A 24,643-nucleotide genomic window follows, 5' to 3' on the forward strand; every position below is an offset into this window, starting at 1 on the left:
TGGATTCTAGAGAAGTTTTCCGACCCACAACTATCCCCCCTCACCCATCGCTGGTGTCTCTTGAGTCCCCAAGGGCAACCTTTATTACCATATCTAGAATAAATGATCCCTTTGAGTTTGGAATATATCATTTGAAAACCGAATTTTTAGAGAATAAGGAGGTTTTGAAGGTAAAGATAGGACAGAAATACTGTGCCCTTTTAGATTGTTAATGGGGTGTAAGTATTTGAACAGTTACGCAAACAGACAAATATATCTTTCTCGATCGAAAGTAAATGTTATAAAGTTAGATTTTTTAAAAATTATGGATAGTAAATGCTTGTTATTTTTATCTGTTCCTGAGAAAAGATGTCGACCAGGATTTAGAACTTTTCTCCTATGTTTTAAAAATTAATAAAATTTTTAGAGCAATATTATAAAGTAAACTGCGTTTGGTTTATTACGTTCCATTGGAATTACACCTTTTCTATTATTCTTAAACAAGACCAAATGGGGAAAGTGTTTGTACTAAGTACCAATGCATTTATTTTAGACCGGGTCATCTTGGCGTAATTAATTGTCCCAGCTTTAGAACGAGCAAATAATTTAAACATTAAAACAAATTATTAAACTTTTTTACTACTTTTTTACAGTTTGGCGAGATTTTTTCACTTAGGTGAAAATCATTAGTATAGTTTTTCGAAGTTCCTTCACCAAGGAAAATAAAACAAGCCACAATTCTAGTGCTTTACACTTGAAGCGAGCTATAAAATTAAACTATATATGACATCTTGTCGTGAAGAATTATTTGGTCTTTACAACGGAAAAGTAAAGTAAATACTTTAAAAGTTATTAAACTTTTTTAAAAATCGCCAATTGGGTGACAATTTTCGACCTAGATGAAAATTATAAAAAATCGATGATTTATTTTATTTTTTGCAAATTTTGAAGAGCCCAGACCCTGCAACATTGGAGCGAATTTTTAAATATTAAGAAATTAGACCATAAACGCTTTTCATTTTCTCAAAACTGTGACTTTTTTCATATTTTTACAGTAAAATATGTTACCATATTTTTTCAGTAATATTTATTTAATTAGGGTGATTCAGTGATTTTACTATAATTATTACTGTAAAATTTACTCAATATCAGATTTTTCGTTCCATAACATGTTCCAATAAAAATGAATTTTACGGTAAAGAATACCGGTCCTTGAGTGCCGGTACTTTTTACTGCAATTTGATGGATAATTTTTTACAGTATATCCTGAACTAATGTAGCGCAAATGTAGATTAGTTTTACAGAGAAAATCCCCACCTTATATGCTTATATGGTTCTACTCTGATGTCCAAATCAAACTTTTCATCATCTTTTGAATTTCAAAATTCCAGGGTTAATGAGGTGAAAGCTATAGCCTCAAATTTATTTATGCGCTTAAATTATTCATTGCAGAAGATAAAATTTAACGCACTGTTGATGGTGTGATGCGGGCAGATGATGACTATACGTACATAAGTTAGTGTGGATATTTTACAATTAAAATGTCATCGCTTCAAATCCTTTGGCGTGAATAAAGTGTTAATAAATGGCGAAGGAATTAAAAAGTGATAAAGAAAATTACTATATGTATTTTCTGCATTTTTTAGTTAAATTTTTTTAATTAATCTATTATATGAAAAAATTGATATTGCTGGTAAGCCATTCTGAAAGAAGCAATAAAAGCTCCTTCATATTTACCTTTGTATGCTTTTGGTTGTCCTATTATTTTAGAGTTTTTGAGCATACTTAAAATGCTATCTGTAAATAAATCGATTGTGTCACAGATACACTTCGTGTAATGTTACAAGTATTCTTTTATTTCAATCGTTTCTTTAATTTTTAAAACCTTTATTTATCTATAATTTTATAACAGTTTAAGTTTATTCTATGCAAAATTTTTAAGGGATTTTTCTCAAATTAAGGATTTTTCTCAATTTAAACATAAATATGTCGAATATATTTTGTCTGGCAAAAATTTCACTTTTCTTTTCGAAAAGAATCTTAACTTTCTATTTGCCCTCTTTTTGGCTGCACCTCCGATCTGATATTCAATTTCTAGTGGGGGAGAAATATCCTCTTTCCTCGCCTTTGGTGTTTTGGCATCTTTTGGAAGAAGATGTCTTTGGCAGTATTTTAAGGCTTTGTTTTTTCACAAAATCGCCAACTGTAGGTGTTGAATTTATTTTTCTTAATTTATTTCTTGTGGGGCTTACTTAGCCAATCTTAATCGTCCGCTTTCCGAAATCTCAGCTTCGGGAATTTTAATTGGTTATCGCTGGTCTGAATTCTTTTCAGTCAACGAATTTTCCTGAATACAATGACTCTCTGATTGACTCATTTTCGTAGGCCTCCTGCTTTTTCTCTCCGAGATGCGGACTTTGGCCCGTATAGAGAGAGTTTTATTTCTTTTCCTACATCCTTTTTCCTTGACTTTAATATTAATGCAAATCCTTAAATCGTTATAAATTCCAGTAATTTAAACTTCTTTCATATCTGCCTTTTCATACCTTTGAATTTTTTCCCTTAATATTTAAGATCCTTAAAATTTAAGTGTTCCTTTTGTACTTATCTCCTTATCATCTTTTTTAAATATAGCATGATTGGAAACATCCTATCACTATTTCAAAATGCTATGCTTTTAGTATTTGGAGATGGTCTGTTATTTTCTTATTATCGGTTCTCTTATTTTTTTGTGTCCACCTTAATCCAAATTTGGTGATCTAATCTGTTCAATGTTAACCTTACATAGTTACCTATTGTGTTATTGACTCCACGTATGTTTTGTACTACCACTTTTCATAAACGATCATGCTTTCCTCAATTTTATTAGCGCCTTTTTCATTTTATTTCCGGCCTTAATTTTTTTAAACTTTGAAATGGGTAATCGTTTATTATTTATAACTGAATTTCAATATCCAAATGCAATTACGCTCGATTCCACTATATAATATAATTATTTTGAAGTTCCCACCAATATAATTTTCCAAACCATTAAAGCTTTAACTCGTTAAATCTTAACTTATTATTTTATCTCAATCATCTATTATTATAAACAATTTGCAATTTACAACAATAATTTGCATCTTTATTTATAATTTTATTTGTAACATATGGTACCATGCTGTTATTTTTTGTTGAGGTTATTTTAAAATAGTATCACTGAATAAAATTATTTATGAATAAAATGAAGCAGTATGTTTGTTCTTATTTGAAACTTTTCCTATACTTGGTTTCTATATTTGATTAGGTAGTGATAAAATATATATATATATTTATAAGAATATCATAAAATAGTCTCAAAAATTTTCTGGAATATATGTATATGTGTATCTAGTTGCTTAAATGATGAAATAACTATAATAAAAGAAGGATTTATTGAGTATACATGTTTAACCTAAAAAAAGTTAACAACGTTTAATTTGTAACGGATTGTTTATATTTAAATTCTGAAATTCGTTAAGTGAGTTATACTGATTGCTTAAGCTAGAAGTTAAAATATTGTAAAAATTCCTTTTTATATATTTTCTAACAAAAATTTTAATATTGCATCAAATCTATCAAAAAAAAAGAAAGCTCCTAGATCGCATTTTATAAATCGAACTGTATTTAATGACGTGAAGGAGTTTGTGTTGAATCCTTAATTAAGTCCCAATAGTTTGAATGTTGTAAAATTCTTTTAAAGTTATAGCTTTCCATGTTATTTCAACGCTCCAAAGAACTAATTAAATGTAACTAATTTATCTAAGAATCTAAAAATTTAATCATCAAACATTTTTTGGGATTGTAGTATATTTAGAGGATGTAATAATTCCTTACGATTTTCTAGTAATCTACTATTTCTTCAATTAGACTAACATAACATATTAGTGATTTCAAATATATAATTATTTTATAAAATTTTCGTATTATTATTTAAATATTTTGTCGTAAACTACGAGTGATTTTGATTCTTTTGTTAGATTCATGCGTGGTTCTGGTCTTCAATAAACGTACCTCCTTCAAATCGATATTGCGATTCAAGAGAAATGATGCAGTTGACGTCTATTTCTTCTATGACTGATTTTCTTCTATTTTTAATTTTTTATAGTTCTTGTTTTAATGTATTTACTATTATCGCTATGAAGTTTATATTATAGTTTCATCTTTTTTCAATTTTTTTTCATGGCTCAAATCTCATACATCTGCGATGCATGAAGGCCAATGATCTATAATTAAGCTCTATATATAATTAAATGTATAATTAATATTACTATATGTATAATTAAATGTGACTTTTGTGACTTCAATATTAACCTAATATGTGACTTCAATATTAACCTAATATTTTGCATATACATAGGTTTTTAAATATTCAAAATATTTTCATTATATTTTAATATTATAAGAGTATAGTATGTAATAGGAAAAAGTAATTCCGTTTTGCTAATAAGAAATTACATAAAGACAACTATAATTTGCGATCGAATTTTTTCTAGAACATAAAGTAATAAATAAATAAGTGGTTAAAAGATTGTTTGATTTTAAACGTTTCTGCTTAAAACGAACCTCTAAAACTGATTACAACTTTTGATAAAAATTTGATATAGTATGAAAACTACAGTACTTTTACACTCCAGTTTCGCATCTTAACCACGACTTATAAATTGTTTTTTTCAGTCATTTTATGCTTCATTTTCATATGAAAGCATTTTTCATAGGTGCTTCATTTTATTCTTATCTTCTACTCTTATTTTCATCAGGTTCTTATCTTTACTTTTTCTTATCGTTACCAGATATTTCTATAGATTAATAAGTTCGATTACGCCAAAAATGATATGTTATATTTATTCACTGTTTTGTAGAAATAACTTAATAATTTGTAAAAGTAAATTAATAGCTTTATAATTAATCCTTCTTCATATTTTTTAAATAAAATTAATAATCAAAAATATAAAAACGGAGCTGCAAACGCTGACACTATCCAGGCCAATAAGAAAAGGGAATTTATGTTGAGAAAGTTCAAATATATTTTATATTAAGAAAAAACAATTTTCTTTCTATTTTTTAAAATGAAAACATTAAGTTTTTTAAACCTAATAAAAATACTTTCAAGCATTTACATTTCCGGTGATAGCTACGGTATTTTTTTACTCCTACATTTACTTTAAAAAATTTGGCATCAAATTAGGTTAAAAAGTACCTGCACTAAAGATGCCGGAACTTTTTACTGTAAAATCCATTTTCGCTGGAACATGTGACGAAACAAAAAATCTGATATACCGTAATCTTTACAGTAATAATTAACTTAAAATCATTGAATCACTCCATTTAGAAAAATACTACAGTTAAAGTTGTGGTATAATATTTTACTGTAAGAATGGATTTTACGTATGATGCACCTAGTGTCTTACTTTATACCATAATTTGATCTGTAATTTTTTACAGTGTACAAATACTTTTTACCGTGGTGCTAGTATCTTTAAAGAAGATTCCATTCTTATCGGAACATGTTGCTGAATAAATAAATCTGGTATTCCGTAAATTTTGCAATTATAATTACCCTAAAATCACTGAATCACTCTAATTAAATAAATATTACTGTATTACTGTAAAAATTGCAGTATAATATTTTACTGTAAACTTGGATTTTATGGAAAAATGGATTTTACGAATGACGCACTTAAAGTGCCAAATAGGTTATACCGTTATTTGATCTAGAAATTTTTACAGTGTTCGAGTGTCAACCAATAAAAAAAAGAATTATAATACAGGTCAATAATGCATTTTAAGAAAATATATTAGTTTATTTTTAGTCGCTTTCCATTGATATTGCAAATTTATTCACATGAAGCAACAGAATTTTCTGTTTTCTTAAATAGTAATAATACACACAGGAAATTTCTGAAAGTATTTTTGCAGCAGAAATCGAAAATCTTGAAAACGGATAATCATATTAAATATGCTCTTCTGTTGCGTATATTTAAGTCAATATTTACTTGAATGACTAAGATAACACAGTAGACTAATCAGTAGAATTTAGATTCCCTATTAACTTAATCAAAGGAATGGTCAGTAAGATTAAACATGTCTATGCTTTAAATTTTTAATAGTAATAAACTTTTAATCCCTGTTTAAAATATTTACATTTTGGATGATAGCGGTGGTAATTTTTACTCCTATACACAAGCACTCACGAAATTTATGAAAAAAAAGCAATTAGAATACTCATTAACAAAACATTCCAAAAAACTGCATTATTTTATGAATAGCCATTTTTCATTGAGATTGCAAATTTATTCACAGGAAGCAATAGAATTCCCTGTTTTCTTAAATAGTAATAATACAAACATACGTTTGAATAAGTTTCTGAACGTATTCTTGCAATAAAAATCGAAAAATGTGAAACTGGATAATCATATTAAATATACTTTTCTGTTGCATATATTTAAGTCAATATTAACTCGAATGACTCAGATAATACAGTAGAGTAATCAGTAGAATTTAGATTCCCTATTCGCTTAATCAAAGGAACGGTCAGTAAGATTAAACATGTCTATGCATTAAAGGTTTCAAGAAGTGTGGGGGAGAAAGGGGTAAAACATGTAGGGGGATTATTTCCACTTCACTTAATTAAATGCATCATCAAGTTATGAATATTTCATTAATGCTTGATTTACTAATGGAATAACTCTATGATTAGATAATCGAAGAATTTAAGAAAGCTTAATTCTATAATATTTTAAATTGCGATTTTAAAGTGTGCGTATCGCAATCGTGTTTACATGTTTGTTTTATATTTTTAATGACGTGTTCAAAATTTATTAAAAAAAAGTTTTTTATTCGAAAAACTCTTTTTATTAAAAAATAGTTCTTTATGCAACGGGTGATTCTAAAACAATTCTCGTATCTAAGGCATTTTACTGTATTTTCTTAGACGTTAATTTTATTTAAAAACTATGAAATTAAAAAAAAAATTATTAACATATTTAACCCATTTTGCCGCAAAAAAATCAAAAATTATTTTCAATAGTATTAGAATAAAATATTATACATCTAAGTTTTCATCTGTTATACATTTATGAATCATCTACTATATATCTAAGTATTTTATGGTTTGTCGTACCTTAAATTATTCTATTACCTACTTTCTTACAAGTGTGGTTGCCTTAATTTTTTTTACAAGATAATTTTCGTTTTCAAATGACTTGTTGAAAATTTATATGAATACAAACTATATACGTATAGTACTAAGTTTTTAATGTTCTTTATATCTTAAATTATTCAATTACCTGCTTTCTGACAAGATAATTGAAAAATTTAAGAAAGCTTAACTGTCTAATATTTTAATTTTAAAGTGTGTTTTATTGAATTTTTTTTACATGATTATTTTCGAGTTTGAGTGATTTGATGAAAATTTTAAAGCATAATAACTACATATGCATTGTAATAAATTTTATTGCTTTGGTATACCAAAAATTATTCAATTATCTACTTTCTGACAAGGCAATTGAACTATACTTGCGCAAGACTAATTACCTAATATTTTGATTTTAAATTTTGGTAATCTCAGTTTTCTTTACATATTTCTCGTTTTTAAATAATTACTTGAAAATTTTTAGGTATATTAACAATATACTATATATATTACCAATATCTGCATATTAACAATATATGAACTGCACTAAGATTTTATGGTTTTGTTATACCTTAAATTATTCGGTTACCTAATTTCGGTACGAAAATCCATTTTCATCGTATAATATTATACCGCAATATTTACATTAATATTTTTTTACTTAGACTGATTTAGTGATTTTACGGTGATTAATACTTTAAAAATTACAAATCAGCAGATTCTTTGTTTCGTTACATGTTCCGGCAACATGCTTACGGTAAAAAGTAGCTGCACCCTGAGTGCCGGTACTTTTTACCGTAATTTGATCCGAAACATTTTACAGTGTATTATGCATCCATATTTATTAATTAGAGTAAATATGTTATGAAATCATTAACATAGAATCAAAATGACTACTAATAATAAATTATAAAATAATAAAACCGAATTTTTATGCGTCTTCTTTCTTAAATATATTATGCTATGCAATTTTGATATATTTTACAACGCAAAAATGTTTACCGAAAGTATATAAATCATTTATTTATTCCAAATTTGTAATATTTAGTTTTAGTTAATTGTTTCCTCAGAGATATAGTGCCAACATTTCTTAAAGCTCTAATTATAATTAAACGATTTTAACCAAACATACAATATTTATTTAAATTCAGCTTTCTTTAAAATTGCATGACAACACATATTCGACGTAAGCATAAAAAAGTAAATAAAAAAATATTTTAAAGTGTAAACAATAGTGTCGCAAATATGCATATATATTTACTGTTTTATTCATGAAATTTTAAAGTCTTTCATTTTTAAATAATAAAAGCTGTAAGCTTTCCTCATAGCTACTTTATACTTCAAGACTAGTTAATATTTCACTAGTATATATTTCATAACAATTTTCTATAAGTTTCTATTATATCTAGTTAGCATTGCTATGCGAAAATATTTTTTCTACCTAGCAAAATATCACACAATGAAAAATATGCTTTTGAAAAGTTTTTATAATAATATTTAATGAAAAACACATTATCATAAACATATTTTGGTGCTTATATTTTTTTCTAAAAATAATTGTAACATGATATAGTACTAGTACATTTATAAAACTAAATTGATACTATAGTTAAGAAATAAGGACATTTCAATACACGAAAGTTGGATTTTTCTTACTGATTTTTTAACAACATTTCAGAAGCCTTTGTTTTAAAGCAATTTCTACAGCTAGTTTTGTATAAATCTAGGAACTTCAGTTTTTAAAATTTCTATTTATATGTAGATAATACTTTGAGAATAACTATGAAATTTTATTTTCTTATCAGAATCTTGAATACTGATGAAATAGTCTTTTAAAAGGTTTTGATAAGAAAATTTAAAGAAAAACCTTTACGAATTATATTTTTTGGTGAATAACTTTCTTATAAATTAGTACAGAAATATTATATAGCTCATCAAAATATAAATTAATTTCTCAGTAAAGACAGTAAAACTAATTATTTTAAATACACGAAATTTTAACTGTTAATTACTAATATTACTTAATATCATTTTTACTGATTAATTTACTGATTTTGCAGTATTAAAAATTAACAGACATTTTAATAGACATTTCAGTAGAATTGTTTAAAAAAATTTTTACACTTTGGAACAAAATGATAATATGCTTATTGGATAAACAGATATAACAATGGCACCAATTTCTCTTTTTAGAATAAAGTTTTTAGTTTTTATGCAGACTGTTTGAAACAAGATCTATCGCGAACGCCTTAATAGTCACATGATAGGATATTCTGGAAACAAAGAATGTAGCCTATATTTCACCAAAATCCTTTTTTCTCGGCAGCAAAACTATATTCATTTGCATAAAGAAGCACTGAAAAGGGGGGGGGGAAACCATGCATATGATGCATTCAAGAAATAAAGGAATAAAAAACACAATAAAATTGCAAAAAAGGAAAATATAGACTAGAACATACGAATATATCAAATGTATCCTATGTATTGTTTTAAATCTTGAGCCACGTTCTTGTAGCTCAAAAAAGGAAATCTTAGGAAATATTTTTTGCTGCAAAACTGATTTCTATTAGATATGTGTCTGTGGTTTTGATAAAAGTACATTATTTAATTAATGTTTTCTTATGATTTTCTACGAAGTTTTTATACATAATTTATTGTATAAATTATTTAATATTGTGCATTAAGTACTTTTTTTTAATTTAAAGAGTCTTAATAAAAAGACTTTTGTTTATAAAGTTTATTATAAATAGTTTTTTTTTAAATTGGAAAAGAAACAAAACTTGATCTAGTCCGGAATCAAGCCCATGTTTAGTATTTATCATGTTTAGTTATGTGCATAAAAAATATACTGTTGAAATTTTCATTCTGAAATTACGGAAAAATGACTGACAGCAGTCTATTCGATTAATGTTAAAGTTCATGGTTAGGAATATTTTTAAAACCTTTTTTAGGTTTTGAAATCGCTTACAACTGGTATGGTTAAAACAGTTAATACAAAATTAGACGGTTTTGTAACTATTTACAACTAGTATTGTTTCTGAACCATAAAAATAACACGAACATTGGAGTTCTATGGATAATGCGCCATTTACACATGAATGATAGTTTTGTATTCTAATAGTTCAGGGCCACCAATTGAAGCGTGTAGGATACTGGAAACTCTTTATGTATTGAAGGAACGGAGGAAATATTGTGGTATCAACGCTTGAATTCGAACCCTCTGTTCAGCCGGTCTTGAGATTGACCGATTAGCTCTCTCTGCTGAGTGGTCTCAAATATGTTAATTAATTGGAGCATACGATATATTTAGATACAAAATCAGACACAAAAACGTACTTTCTCTGAATAAACTTACCTTTTTGTAAATGGATTCGGATTTTTACCCCCAAAATATTGAAGGTAGCCGTAATCTGTGAAATATGGTCTCTATAGTTTGGTCAAAAGTGCTGTACAAAGTTTGAACCCCATAATGCTAATTTTACTTTTTAAGTATGTCGCCATATTTCGGCAGCTTTTTAAGCGAGCAAAAGCGAATTTTTAAGCAAATTGAAAAATTTTTGCACACAATTATAAAATTCATTTATTCAAAGATCATTCTGTGCAAAAAATAATTTAACAAATAATTATTATTCCTAATTAACTTAATAATAGTCATAATTTTTTTTAATTGTAAGGTATGTAATTTTTTACATCATTTTAAAGAATGCAATTTTACATGACAAACTTACGACTATAAAAATTAAAATAAATTAATTTAAATACTCAAGTTTAGATAAGTTTTCAAATTGAAAGAAATTAAATCATTATTTTTAAATGAAAATTTATTTCTTCAAAATCAATATAATTTTATATTTTATATGCATAATATGATCTAAAAGAATCAGGAAACGAAAGCCCAAAATCACGTAGACGACGCTAATTTGAAGGGGAAAAAATGGCTAATCAAAAGAATCCTGATTTTTCCTGTTCGTAAAATGAATGCTAAATAGTATAACGTTCAGCAAAGCACGTTTTTCTAAAGCAAGCGATAAATCACATTTAGCATGCGGTCTCTTGCTTAAATAAAAGCCCAGTCCAATTATTCTTTTATGATCATAAATTGTTTTCAATCTATTATGTTTCTTTAAAATAGGTCTGCACTAGGGACGTTAAAAATAATCAAAATCCTTGTTTTTAACCGCAGCTGTGCCTTCAGATGGCGTTTTACGACTCCGCCTAAATTACACCTGAAATGTGTTGACGGTAGTTGATTTAATGTGTAAACAAAGACATAAGGAGTTAGTTAACACCTTTTGCAAATGGGTTTTTAAGTTGTAACTGAGATTTAATGAGAGAATAGGAGACTATGTTTAAAATTAAGATGCATTTGATTCTTGCTTGAAAAATTGCTAAATTTTAAACATTAAAAATAAATTTAGAAGAGTGCTTTAGAAAAAAAATATCTATAGTTTAAAATTATTGATTTATTTATGGAACGGTTAGATAATGTTTTAAATTACGACAACAATTTTTCAAAAATTCTACGAAAGATAAAAACATTTTATTTTTACTAGATAATGTGAATTTTTCGGCCAATATATTTTGGATATTAATTGAGCCTTAAACTACACTAAGAAGAAAAAGTATGGTTAAAACGTAAAGAATATGGTGAAATTTGCCGTAATTCTGGCTTTAAGAGAAGAAAAAGCTCGGTAATTTTTACCATACAATATGGTTTTATAATGTGTGATAAAATTTGGTAATTTTATCATGATACTTTAGAGAATAGCATACATACTATTTATTCTGTTACTTTTCAGCTGTTCTTCTGTTACTTACTGTTATTTTACTTTTCAGCTTTGTATTTTTTACGAAATATGTGGTAATAAGAACCATAATTTTGAAATCCAGAATTTACGTTAAACCGTTACCATCTGAACGGAAAAATTACCAAATATGAATTATTTAAATACCGTATATTTTGATTTTTAACACCAGAATTGTGTTGTTTTTTTTTACCAGAAATGTTATTATCATATAGTAAGGTAATTTTACCAGAATTTTTAGATGTACTTTGAAGGCAAACTAATTAAACAGTACTAAAAATAAATTTTTTTTAAAAAAAAATTGATTTTTAAAAGCTGATTTATATGAATAATGCAAAAAGTAGAATAATTTGGGAATTGAACGGGAATTGAAATCATAGAATAGAATCTAATGTCCTGAAGATAAAGTTAACTACTGATAAAATTTTTTTAATGTTGGGTAATTCCAGTAAAAGTTTCACCATCTTTACTGGATATTATTGTTTCAATATCGTGCATTTTTTTCCGAAGTACTACTATCATACAATACGATAATTTTACCAGAATTTTTGTCTGCATGTAGGCTGAAGTAAAACTAACCTAGTTAAATCAATATAGTTCTGTTTAAATTAAAATTAAATTGAATAAAGAAAAAAAGCAAAATAAATTATTTTTAAAGGAAAACTGAAATCCTAGAATAAAATCTAATGCCTTGAAGATCAAGATTTCTATGGATTAATTTTGTCCCAGCAATCCCAAACGTAGTCTTTGAAATTTGAATTTTTCGCACTGAATTTTTAGTAGTGAATTATAATAATATCAGTTAACTTAAGTTAAGAGTGCATGCTGTTTTGGAAAAAATGTAAAACACGCCTCAAATTTTCTTTTAGGATAAAAACACTAGAGCTGCTTGATGATTCTAGAAAAAATATATAAAGTATTTATTCATAGAAGGAAGAATTATAGAAAAAACGCTATGTCTATTTTAGCAAGATAATATACTTAAAGATCTTATAATATATAAATATTGCGATAATAAAGAATATTCAAATTCATTTGTTGAAGTTTTTTAAATTTTTTTAAAACAAATATTATATAGCTGAAAATGCTGACCACAAGGGTACAATACGGTTTAAACTTTGCCCTTTAAACTTAATTGTAAACTATACAATTATTTTACACCCTAATATTTTCAGTTTTATCAAAAATTAGATAAACCATTTTTATTTTTTTTTATATTTATGAAATGTGTTATAGAAGGTTTGTTAATAATTTTTTATAATTTGAGAAACAAAATAACACACAAAAAATGCAACACGACAGCATAAAGAATTTCTATAGACATCAGACTATACGTGTTTTTAACAATATGTTTTAAAATTAGTTTTTAACCTTTTAAAAAATTTCTTACATGAAGTATTACTATCAAGTTTTTCTGTACTTAAAAGTAGTGGAGGGCAGAATTTTATTCTTAAAGAAAAAATATATTATTCCAATTATATTTAAAATCAATTTTCCAACTTTTAATTCTGTATTTTTTTATCATTTTGATATGCTTTGAATTAAAAGCGTAATTGCAAAAAAAATAAGGAATTAATGAGTAAAAGTAATTTTCAGACAATTGACAAACCTTTTTCTTTGTTACATACAACCGAAAAAAATAATTTATAAGAAAATGTGTTGTAATAATAAATAGGGTATTTAAATTATACAACATGAACCAGACATCTATAAAAACTTCTTTTTAAGTAATTTAAATAGTAACATTATCAAAGCAATCTGTAATTACAAAAGTATGACTTTTTTTAACATAAACGCTATATGATTTTCAGAAAAACGGTTCATTTGCGCTAAATAATTAACTAAACGAATGGAAAATTTAGAATTTTTTTTTTCGTTTTCAAACTACAAAATCATTGTCCTAAAGTGAAGAAAAATTGGTTTTTGGATTAACTGGAGGTTAATAAAAAACACTTTCCCTCTGAATTTAGGAATGCTTAGTTCTTCATGAGTCGGTTACGATTAAAATTCTAAATGAACGATCATTAAAGAATTTTTTGTTTGAAAATCTCCTTCAGTTATGCTATCATTAACTCTTTTTTTCTAATATATTTATTCAGACGTAAATCGTCCAACAATTGAAGAGGGTTCATTTTCTCTCAAGAGAAAATAGCTGTCGTAGATTTAATTCCAGTTCTAAAGGAAAACATATTAGCACGTTAAAGGGGAGCGGGGAGTTAAAAAAGTGCTCATTGGCTTATTTCTTTTATTCGAAGTAATTTATTCACAATGACTGTAATTCTTTGAAAAGAGAGAACGTGTCTTTATTAGGAAAATTATCGGGAATCGTTTTAAAGAACGCAGTTTTTTGAAAGTCAGACTCAATTAATACGAATTTCATTCTGTCTCGTAGTGTTTTAAAGAATATTTAATTTTAAATGAATGGGATTTAATAGAACAGTAGCATCTGTTTGATATTCGAAAACTTTCACTTGAACTTAAAAAGTTCAGTGCAATTGCCTGATACATAAAAAGTTTTATATGTGATTTATGATCAGAATGTGTGTTTTGGTCGACTTTTTAATGAAACAAATATTAAACTTACCGAGATAAATTAAAAGTTTTATTCTATACACTTCTGTCAGAAATTGTCTTAAAATTATTATTTTTATTTAATTGTGGTTAGTATAATTTAAAGAAGTTTACTTTCACGGATAAAAAGGTATGGTCAAAACTATCAGAATAAGATAAAATTCACCATATTCGTAAAATGCTCGTTATTTTTTATCGAAGCCCTGTGGTAAGGATTTTGGTAAGACTATTATATTGTATGATAAAATTTGGTACAAATAAAAAAATTTGGTAATTTTATAATGAAACCTTAGAGTATGGTACAAAAACCATTTATTCGGATGAACTTACTTTTCAGTTTTGTATTTTTTACTAAATTTGTGGAATAAGAACTATAATTTTGAAAGCCAGAATTTCCAGTACTTTGGTTTCATTAATCGGAATTTTTGTTTAATCAGAAATGCCGTTACCATATAGTATAGTAATTTTACAAGAATTTTTTTCTCCGTGTTCAAAGTGCGGAATTTCAGAAAATAATGCATTTTTCAGTAAAATAATTAGAAATACTAATGTAAATTTAAGATCATGCTAATTTACTTCCTGATTATTTTTTGTAAGTTTGATACGTAAAAACAGAATAAAATCAGGATAAAATAATTAATTCATGGAAAGCTAGCAAAATCTAATGTTCCAATTGAATTCAATTGATATTTATCTTTTAAATTTTAAAAGATAATATCATCTTCTCTAATATAAAAATGTAATGAAGTCGTGTTGATTCTCATTGTCTTCTTTGAAAATAAATAAAAATTCTAAAACGAAAAAAAAGCGTTTGTACCTTTTTCTTTAGTGATTTTGAGGTTTGAGCAAACTGCCGTCTATGACGTCACTTACTTAAGACGAGAATCATTGTTGAACTTGTAAAAAGTCCTAGTAATTTTTGTGACAGTTTTGAATAGAAGTAGAATACCGTTTAGATATTTTACATACAACTATCATAAAAACTGAATTAAAGTTTTGTTTTGTAAGTTAAAATATTTACAAACGACAAATTCAGTAACTTTATTTATATCAGTTGAGGTCTAAATAATAAAAATGATTCCTATACACTCTGTATACTACCAACCTAAACAAAAAGAAAGTATATTCAATTATTGCAATTTTATTTCTTCCTCTTCATTTCTAATTGTAACTATTTTAAACAGGATTGCGTATTTTGTTTAAGTACTATGCATAAAATACAATTTTGAATCATGTAGCAAAATTGGAGATTAAAATTTATAGATGGTAATAAAAATCCAGCAGGCGAGATGGCTGGATTTATATTTGTAGATATGGCAAGGAGAATTTAGACAAATTAAAAAAACAATTTTCCACAAGCTTGAAGGAAAAAGGAAGAGAGCAGAGCATGTACTAGATGGTGGAAAAAAGTGGATGAAAAGTGGATGAAAAGTGTTAGAGTTAATAGATGGAGAGTAATAGAGTTTGATAGATCGAGCTGTATAAAGCTGCTATGGCTGACAATCGGCCGTAGTGTTTATGGAAGAAGAAGAACTATATAAATACTTATAAATTGTTTTTATATTTACAGTATTTCAATAACTTATAATAAGGTTTAGGGGCCTAACAAAAGAGAAGATCAAAAATGGATATACTTTCTTTTTGCAGAAGGGCAGTATATATATATATATGTTTGAAAATAAATAGAAATATCAAAGATAGTACTATAACAATTACTTGATTAGGATTTTTCAACCTCTCATATTGCATTAAGTTTTCAATTAGTTGTTTAAAAAAACAACAGTGAGAAAAAAGTGTGGTCACAACTGTCATAATATGGAAAAATTTACCGTATTTCAGGCTCTATGGGAACACTAGAGAGCATGTTCAGTTCTATCGAAGCCCTTTAGTTGTGACTTTTGGTAAAATTATTAATAAAATATAATTTTATTACCATGTTCTTTGGTAGTAAATATGGTAAAATTTGCAAATTTTATTGTGATACTTTAAAGTACATGGTGAAAGAGAAATAAAGATTTATTCAGTCAAATTTATTTTAAAGTTTTGCATTTTTACTAAAAGTGTAGTAATAGGAACTTTAATTTTGAAAATAAGATTTTTCGGTGAACATATAAACGGAAAAATTACCAAATGAATAGTTTAAGCACTGTATTTTTTGGTTTTATTATTAGAATTATAGTTTTTTTTTTTNTTTTTTTTTTTTTTTTTTTTTTTTTTTTTTTTTTTTTTTACTAGAAATGTCATTACCATACGAGTATGGTAATTTTACCAGAATTTTGTAACTGGGACACATAACATTTTCAAACCATTTCGAAATGTCATTTATTTTTCACTTTATCGGACCATTTATGTTTTTCGAATCGTCAAATTAATCTATTCGTTCAAATTCATCATTCAAAAGATTTAATGGAATAAAAAACAGAAAACATTTACCCTGTAGAATTTAGAATAAAAAAAAATTAAAATAATTTTGAACGACATAAGTGTTTTATAAAAAGCCATTTTGGTTCTAGGCGGATCGAATTGAGATATCAAGTCTCTCCCAAGAGATATCCAAATTTCAAGCCTAGAATATTCAACAAAGAAAACGTTTTAAATGTAGATGAGCTCCCTGCATTCAAGATTTCTAAAAGACCTATGTAAACGCAGAAGAGGGGCGAATGTTTATTTTTCCTCAACAATCTTTCAAAAGATGTGATTCTATTTTCATCCCCTTTAGTCCAAGAAAAAACGTCTCTTATCTTTTGTTCCTCTGCAAGAATTTGGTTCTTCTCTGGGATTTTATTTCCATTTTTTGTGGCTGTCTTACTAAGAAAGTCGCTCTGTCTCTAGTTTTGTTTACTTGAATATCTAATGAATTTAAATAGAAACCAGCCTTAAATATTTTCTTATTTCTACTTAATATGCAGTATGTCAAAGAAGTGTATGTAAATTTCAGATATGTTTTTAAGCACACCATTGTTAAATTAACTTGGCAAGTTATAAAGATAAGAGTAACTGAAAATCAAGTGGTTGGTTTGCTATAATACTTGTTTTATTCACATCTGGGAGATGCTCAGAGTTTAAATGAGTTTGGTTCACAAAAAAATCTTAATTAATTTGGACAAATATTATGAATGTTTTTTTATAGTTATGTTTTTTTTATCTATTTTTTTTAATTTAAATATTTCAAAGTAAGAACTTTTATGACAAAGCAGAAAGATATTAATATTAAATTTTAATTTAAAGTGCTATAGTTATATCTTATTATTACTCTTAGATATTCTAAATATTTATTTTCATTTATTACCTGCTCTTTTATTAATTGATTTTTATATTATATCTTTAAATTACGCGTATTTCGCTTTTTGTTTTTCGTTTAACCATTTAAGAAAAGAAATCTTATAGATTGTGAATTAAAATTTTTCGCTGAAAGTATATATAAAGAGTATTTGTGTAATTTCCTTTGATGGTTTATGAAAGTATGTGATATGACTGTTATATCTAGATTTGCGAGGTATAACGATTTTTGAAATCTCTTAAACAATGTGTTTTCAAATCACAAGATTTCGAGTATGAATGAAATCGGTTGATTTGTTTCTGAGAAAGGAAAATTCGAAAATACAATTCGCTTCCATTTTTTCTAAATAATTTTAAACGTTATAATTTTAAACGTTATAATTTTAAACGTTCTAACGAACGTTTAAAATTATTTCCATTCAAAGTTTATCTTTTGTGTTTAAATTATTTATAAAAAATGTAACCATTTATTTAGTATTTAAGAATATAATCAATATTTTTTTTATATATTTCACTGAAATAATTAAAAAATAACTGAAATAATAAATGCTCATTAAATGTTTTTAATAAAAATATGCTTAAACTTAAGAATACTTATAAATTTATTCAATTTTATACTGATTCTTAGTTTAAAACTCCCTAAAACATATTAAAAAAAAATCAATATCGGTAATGAAATGATCCCTATTTAAAATAATTAGCAATTTTAATTCGTACAACTTGTAATGATCCTTTCGTAATAAGCCGTGTATTTTCAAAAGAGATATAACTTACTCAATTTATTCAAATTATTCCTGTAACTTCTCAAATTAGATTTTTTTAACGTTTGAAAAACGTATATTGCAAGTTGTTCTTCGTCTAACCATTTAAGAAAAAGAAATCTCATTAGATTGTGTTTTAAAACTTTCCTTTGGTAAAATCTGGAGAAGATGTATGTAAAAAGTATTTAACCACCCCTGAGGGTTCATGAATCTGTGTGATGTATAAGGGTAACCTTGTTAGGGAACTCTGTTTTTCAATTATCAAACACTGCTTGAACCATCCCCAGGTGGTAAAAACTAAAGAGATTTAAATTTGCGTGGTAATATGATTTTTAAAGCATTTTAAACAATGTGTTTTTAAATGACAAAATTTTGAGTTTAAATGAAATCGGTCGAGTAGTTTTTGAGAAATGAAAATTTAAAAGAAATTGTTTTAATTTTTCTTTGTGAGCTATTCAACTAATATAAATTCAAAGTTTGTCTTTTAGGCATTAAAAAAATATTGAAAAATTGTAATCATTTACGATTTAATATTTCACAGACTACGCTATTTAATGGAAATTTTGTAAAACGTAAAAACACTTTTAAAGTTATTAGAGTTTATACTGATATTTTGTTTAAAAACCATACGCACTCTTTAAAATATTTTTATTTTTAAAAATCAATACCAGCATTGCAATATTTCTTATTTTAAATTGTTATCAATATTAATTAATGCAACTTTAAATGATCTCTTCGTAGTGCATATTCGTATATTCGAAACAAACACAACTTACTCAATTTATTCAAATTATTTCTTAACTTATAAATTAGTTTTTTAACGTTTAAAAAAATGACGTATTTCGTAAGTTGTTGTTCGTCCAACTATTTAAGAAAAGAAATCTCATTAGATTGTGTATTAAAACTTTCCTCTGGTAAAAGCTAGGGAAGATATATATAAGAAGTATTTGTGTAATCTCCCCTGAGGGTTCATGAATTTGTGTGATGTCTAAGGGTAACTTTGTTAGTGAACTCTGTTTTGCAATCATCAAACACTGCTAGAAGCTTCAGATCTAACCGTCCCCAGGTGGTAAGAGCTACAGAGCATCTAGATTATTAGAAACGGCTACATGGCGTTGGTTCTGTTTTTCTTTTTCTTTCTTTTTTTTCTCAATTTCCGAAGGTTGTCGTATATTGACTGTCTTTCGTTGTAACACTTCTTTGGCGAGGGGAATTTCGAATAAAAGAAGAGGACATTGCGCCACGTTTCGGATGCTTCGCAAATCGGTTTGCGAGACTCGATATTTTCTTCAAGAAACATCAATTTGGAGAAAAGGCTGTCTGAATTTAATTTTAAAGAGTAGAGGAATTGTAATTGGTGGAGAAATACGGGACGAAATGGGTTTCTTTTCCCCTAGAAAAACTGCTGCATCGGGTGAATAAAAAAGATGTTTTATTCAGATGGTAATGTGCAGGGAAAACAACCTTGAAGGGAATAAAAATCCTATAAGGAAGAAACTCTGGCATCTGCATGGTTGATTTAAAGTTATAATAGTGTAATTTAAATCTTGAAAATACCATTACAACGATTACATTGCGCAGTTTTTATTCATGAATTTATTGCAATGATTTTTCGTGTTCATTTCTGGAACAAATAAAATGTGACTTAAACATGGAGAGAATACGAACTGAATTGTTTCTGATCCATGGCCCATTCAGAGAAAAGATGGATTAAATGAAAATAAAAAATACGTCACTTAACCGCGTCAATCACGTGTTTGCCTGTTCCGCGTGACGCAAAACAGACGGCGAACATTTGTTAACTTTTTATTTTGTTTTGTTCATTATTGCAGATTAATGCACAATCTAACAGCAATTCGTCAAGTTCAATAAGTGATTAAAATAAGTACTTTATCTTTCTTTTTTATGCCTTAATTTTTTCATTAAAAGTCAATAGCTTACATTTATAAAAATATTATTATTGTACATTATATTAAAATTTACTAATAATATTTTTATTACACCTTTCGTATGTTGCTGTATCAGATAATCGATATCGTTAAAATTTATGTCTGAATTTTACACTGTCATTTTATTTGTTTTTTCATGTCATAGGAGTTTTATTAGCAAACATAATAATATAAAGCTAATCAGTTTGCAAGTAAGTGTTTTATTACCAATTGGACACTTAAAACTAGAAATTAATGATCGTATTTGTTTAGTAAAAAATGTAGTTTCTTTGTATTCTGAATCAATCATGCATTTATAACAAACCAAGTAACTTTTCTGTTCTTCAGTTAGCATAATTCTGTAAGAACAAAAAATACAGAGAGAATCCCAGAAAGTGGCAAACTTGCTTAAGATTCTGGCAACCTATTTGTTTACTTTCTGTGCAACTTTTTTGCTGCGAACACACTATAAATGTATATATATGGTTACAATTGCATTAAACTACTCATACTTTAAGATTAACACCAGTATTTCGATATAAATTTTTACGTCAATCTTTTTAAAATTTGCTTTTTTGTGTAAATGTAAATTTGTACACATTCGGTCAGAAACATGCTACTAAACTCTACTTGGTCTCTCTTATTTTATTTTTGAAATGAGTTTTATTCCAATAAGTTTTTTTTTTTTACGAAAACTCAGTTCAAAAATCATTTACATAGGTCATTTTTCTTTAGATTTTTATTGTCTGAAAAAATGAAACTACATTGGTTGTTTTTTTTCTTCTTTTCTTGGAATATTTACATTCAAGCTCGAAATACCTCGTCGCATAAAATTATAGGGCTCTAATGAAGTTCTTCTGCAATCGTTCCTTTTTATTCTATTTATAAATATAGAGAGAATTAAATCAAAATTAGAAGTGTCAAATTCATATTGAAGCAAAGAAAGAAACAACAAAAGTTGTCGAATCATTGAAAATAGAAAAAATAGAAAGCAATTCAAAATAGAAAACATTTCAACATTTTAACTCTCGATTGATTTTTAGCATGACAAATGCTTTGGAAGATTTCTCTGGTTTTCAAACAAGTACATTGTAAAACATATTTCTTTATCAAATTGAGGTAAAAAGTACTGGCACTCTGAGTGCGACGGTTTCACACAGTTACACTCAACCGTTACACTAATACATTTTACCGTAAAATTTTATGCCATTATTTATTTAATTACAGTTATTTAGTGATTTTACACCAATAATGCTGTAAAAATTACGATGTAACAGAATTTTTGTTCCGTAATATTTTAAGGTAAAATAAATTTAATGTTAAAAAGTACTGGCATCTTGTGTGCTGGTACTTTTTATTGTAATTTGATTCAAAAATTTTTACAGTGTATAAACTTTAAATTTCTTGTATTCTTAGATTCAACCAAATTTCTAATAAATTTTAAAACAATGAAACTAAAAAGTAGGCCCTGGATGATTACAATAGTTTTTATTTATTTTAAAATATAAAATTTAAACTCTGAACTCAATTGTTAGAGCAGTGATTCTCAACCTTTTTTTAGTGGCGGCTTGCTTTTAATGATTTCGAAATTTGACGGCACACAATGAAAAAAATTAGTTTCAAAGTTATTTACTTACCTATAATACACTGTGTTAAATAGTTTGTGATAAAAATTTTGAATGTGAAATAAAATAATATGTACTACTAAAGCACGTTTATTAAGGGATTGATTATTTCGCTCGACTAATTTTTTATTAGTTAGTAACAGTCATTAGTAATTAGTTAGTAATAGTCATTAAATTTCCTAATTATTTTAACATTTTTTTAAAATTGTGTGTCAAAGACAATTTTAACACTTCCTTCTTATTTTAACTTATTTTAAGATTGTCAGAGACAAGACAATCGCCGACAAAGATGTTCACATGGTTAAAGCATGGAAAAATTATAAAATGTGTTTATATATATATATAATATTTTATATATATACACTTTTCGTCAATTTGAACTTTACTCGTAATAAAAAAAAGCATTATAATTTTTATTGTATTATTTCTAATATTTGGTGCCACACAAAAGTGCCGCGGCACAGTGGTTGAGAATCACTGAGTTAGAGTAATTCATGAAAATTCTGTTTATTTTGATGAATTTTTGAATATTGATATTCTCAGAAACAATTCAACCGATTTCATACAAATTTTTAATTTTGTTATTTAAAATCCTGCTGTTAAGAGGCTGCAAAAATCACTATACGTTTCATATAGTTCTTCTCTATAATTTTAAAATTAAATAAACGAATATCTTCAATCACTATTACATTTTTGCATGAAATCACTATTATCATTATTATATCACTATTATAATTTTGCATGAAATTATCATTGAGTAACCAAAATGGAATGCATAAAATTTAACCGTTATTTACTGAAGGTGTATGCAGGAAGCTAATTTTTTAATGCTGGATAATGCATGAATTTTATAAACTTAATAAACGAAACCATGTACTAAATGGCATATTTGATGGATTCATTCTAATTTGTCAGACAAATCTCTTGAGGGCAATAATTTATTCCTCCCAACGGAGAATTAGAAAGCAAATGCAAATTAGCCCTCTTCAGCATTCAAATAATCTAAATAAATGCAAACAATATTTTAATAACAAATTAGGAATATGTCAAAATAATTACTACTGAAAAGTTAAATGATCAAGGTTCAAATTAGATGTAAAAATATTATATTTCGTTTATTTCACTTTCTTATGTAGTGTTGAATTCTTAGAATAACATATTGTTTTCAAGTGTGAAGTGTTTTTGTAAGTAGTTAAGCAATTAGTTAGTATACAGAAATTTATATACACGTGCCTGTGCTAAATTTTTAAAACTAAAACAATGAAAGCTGGATGTTAACATTGTGATAAAAATATAATATTATCGATTATAATGTAATAATATCGATTTAATATAATAATATTATAGTAAAAAATTTATATGAAAATAACGGTTTATTAACTGTTTTAATCTAATACGGTTAAACAACCCGAATTTTATCACACCAACTAGACCCACCTAATGAAACCTTTTAGTTTTTGCAACTGGGTATGTGTTATAGCCAATAGGGTTAATCTGTCAATCTCATGACCGAGAGAACGAAGATTCAAGTTCCAGCGGGATGTGGCAGCTGATAAACACACAAGCAGTATTTATATGGATGGTATTAAGACTCCACATGTATACTGTTTGAGAGGATTATCTTTTTTACTAAATTTCTTTTGCTTCATAGAAGCAGGTATATTTCAGAATAAAAAAATTACTCTTAATTAAAAATTAATTATTAAGGAAAAACTTTTCAAAAAAATTATTATTTTTAAAATAAACTGTCAATATTATAAAGAATACATATGATATTTTCATGATCAATGAAAACATTCGAACTCATGTTCATGTTGACTTCCCCTCCTCACAAAATACTAATGTGGGTTAAAGTAATATGCATAAATCTGTAAAAAAAAAGATTGCATATAAAAGTAATTATCGAAAGCAAAGTATTTATGAGCATCTAAGTATTTTTTTTATATGGATTTAAAAAAAAAAATATTTATTAACTTTTTTAATCCGATATTTTGCTTCATTTAAAATTTGTTTCCCTTAGTTAAAAATATTAAGCAGAACGTCTGTTTTTTAAAAAAAATCATAATAAGAAATCAGCTTATCTCTAAATGCTATAAAAAATCTTATTCTTGTCGGTATTTTGTTCAAAATTTCAGTAAGATTCTTGGTGAATAAAAAAATGCAACGCTTTGTTTTCCTTAGCGCCAATATTGGCCACTTTCTTTGTTACCTTGTGCACCCAACCAACTTAAAGAAATACTGTTTCCATGACAACGGCTTTAGGTGAAACGGAGTATAATTCGCTTTGAAAATTTTACTACATAAGTATTTAAGAATGCATAGACAAAAATTCGTGTAATTATGTGACATTGCAAGCGAATATCAGCAATATAGAACATGAAAATCAAAGCAGAAGCACATATATTGATAAGAAGTTTTAATCCAAACAGAAAGTACTTATTATTATATCTTTTTTTGTTCGGTAGAATGCAATTAAAACACTGACCTAGAAAATTTTCACCTGCAGTTAATTTGGCGGAAAGCTATGCTGCTTACAATTACA

Source organism: Parasteatoda tepidariorum, chromosome X1 (assembly GCF_043381705.1).
Source record: "Parasteatoda tepidariorum isolate YZ-2023 chromosome X1, CAS_Ptep_4.0, whole genome shotgun sequence".
Lineage (NCBI taxonomy): Eukaryota > Metazoa > Arthropoda > Arachnida > Araneae > Theridiidae > Parasteatoda > Parasteatoda tepidariorum.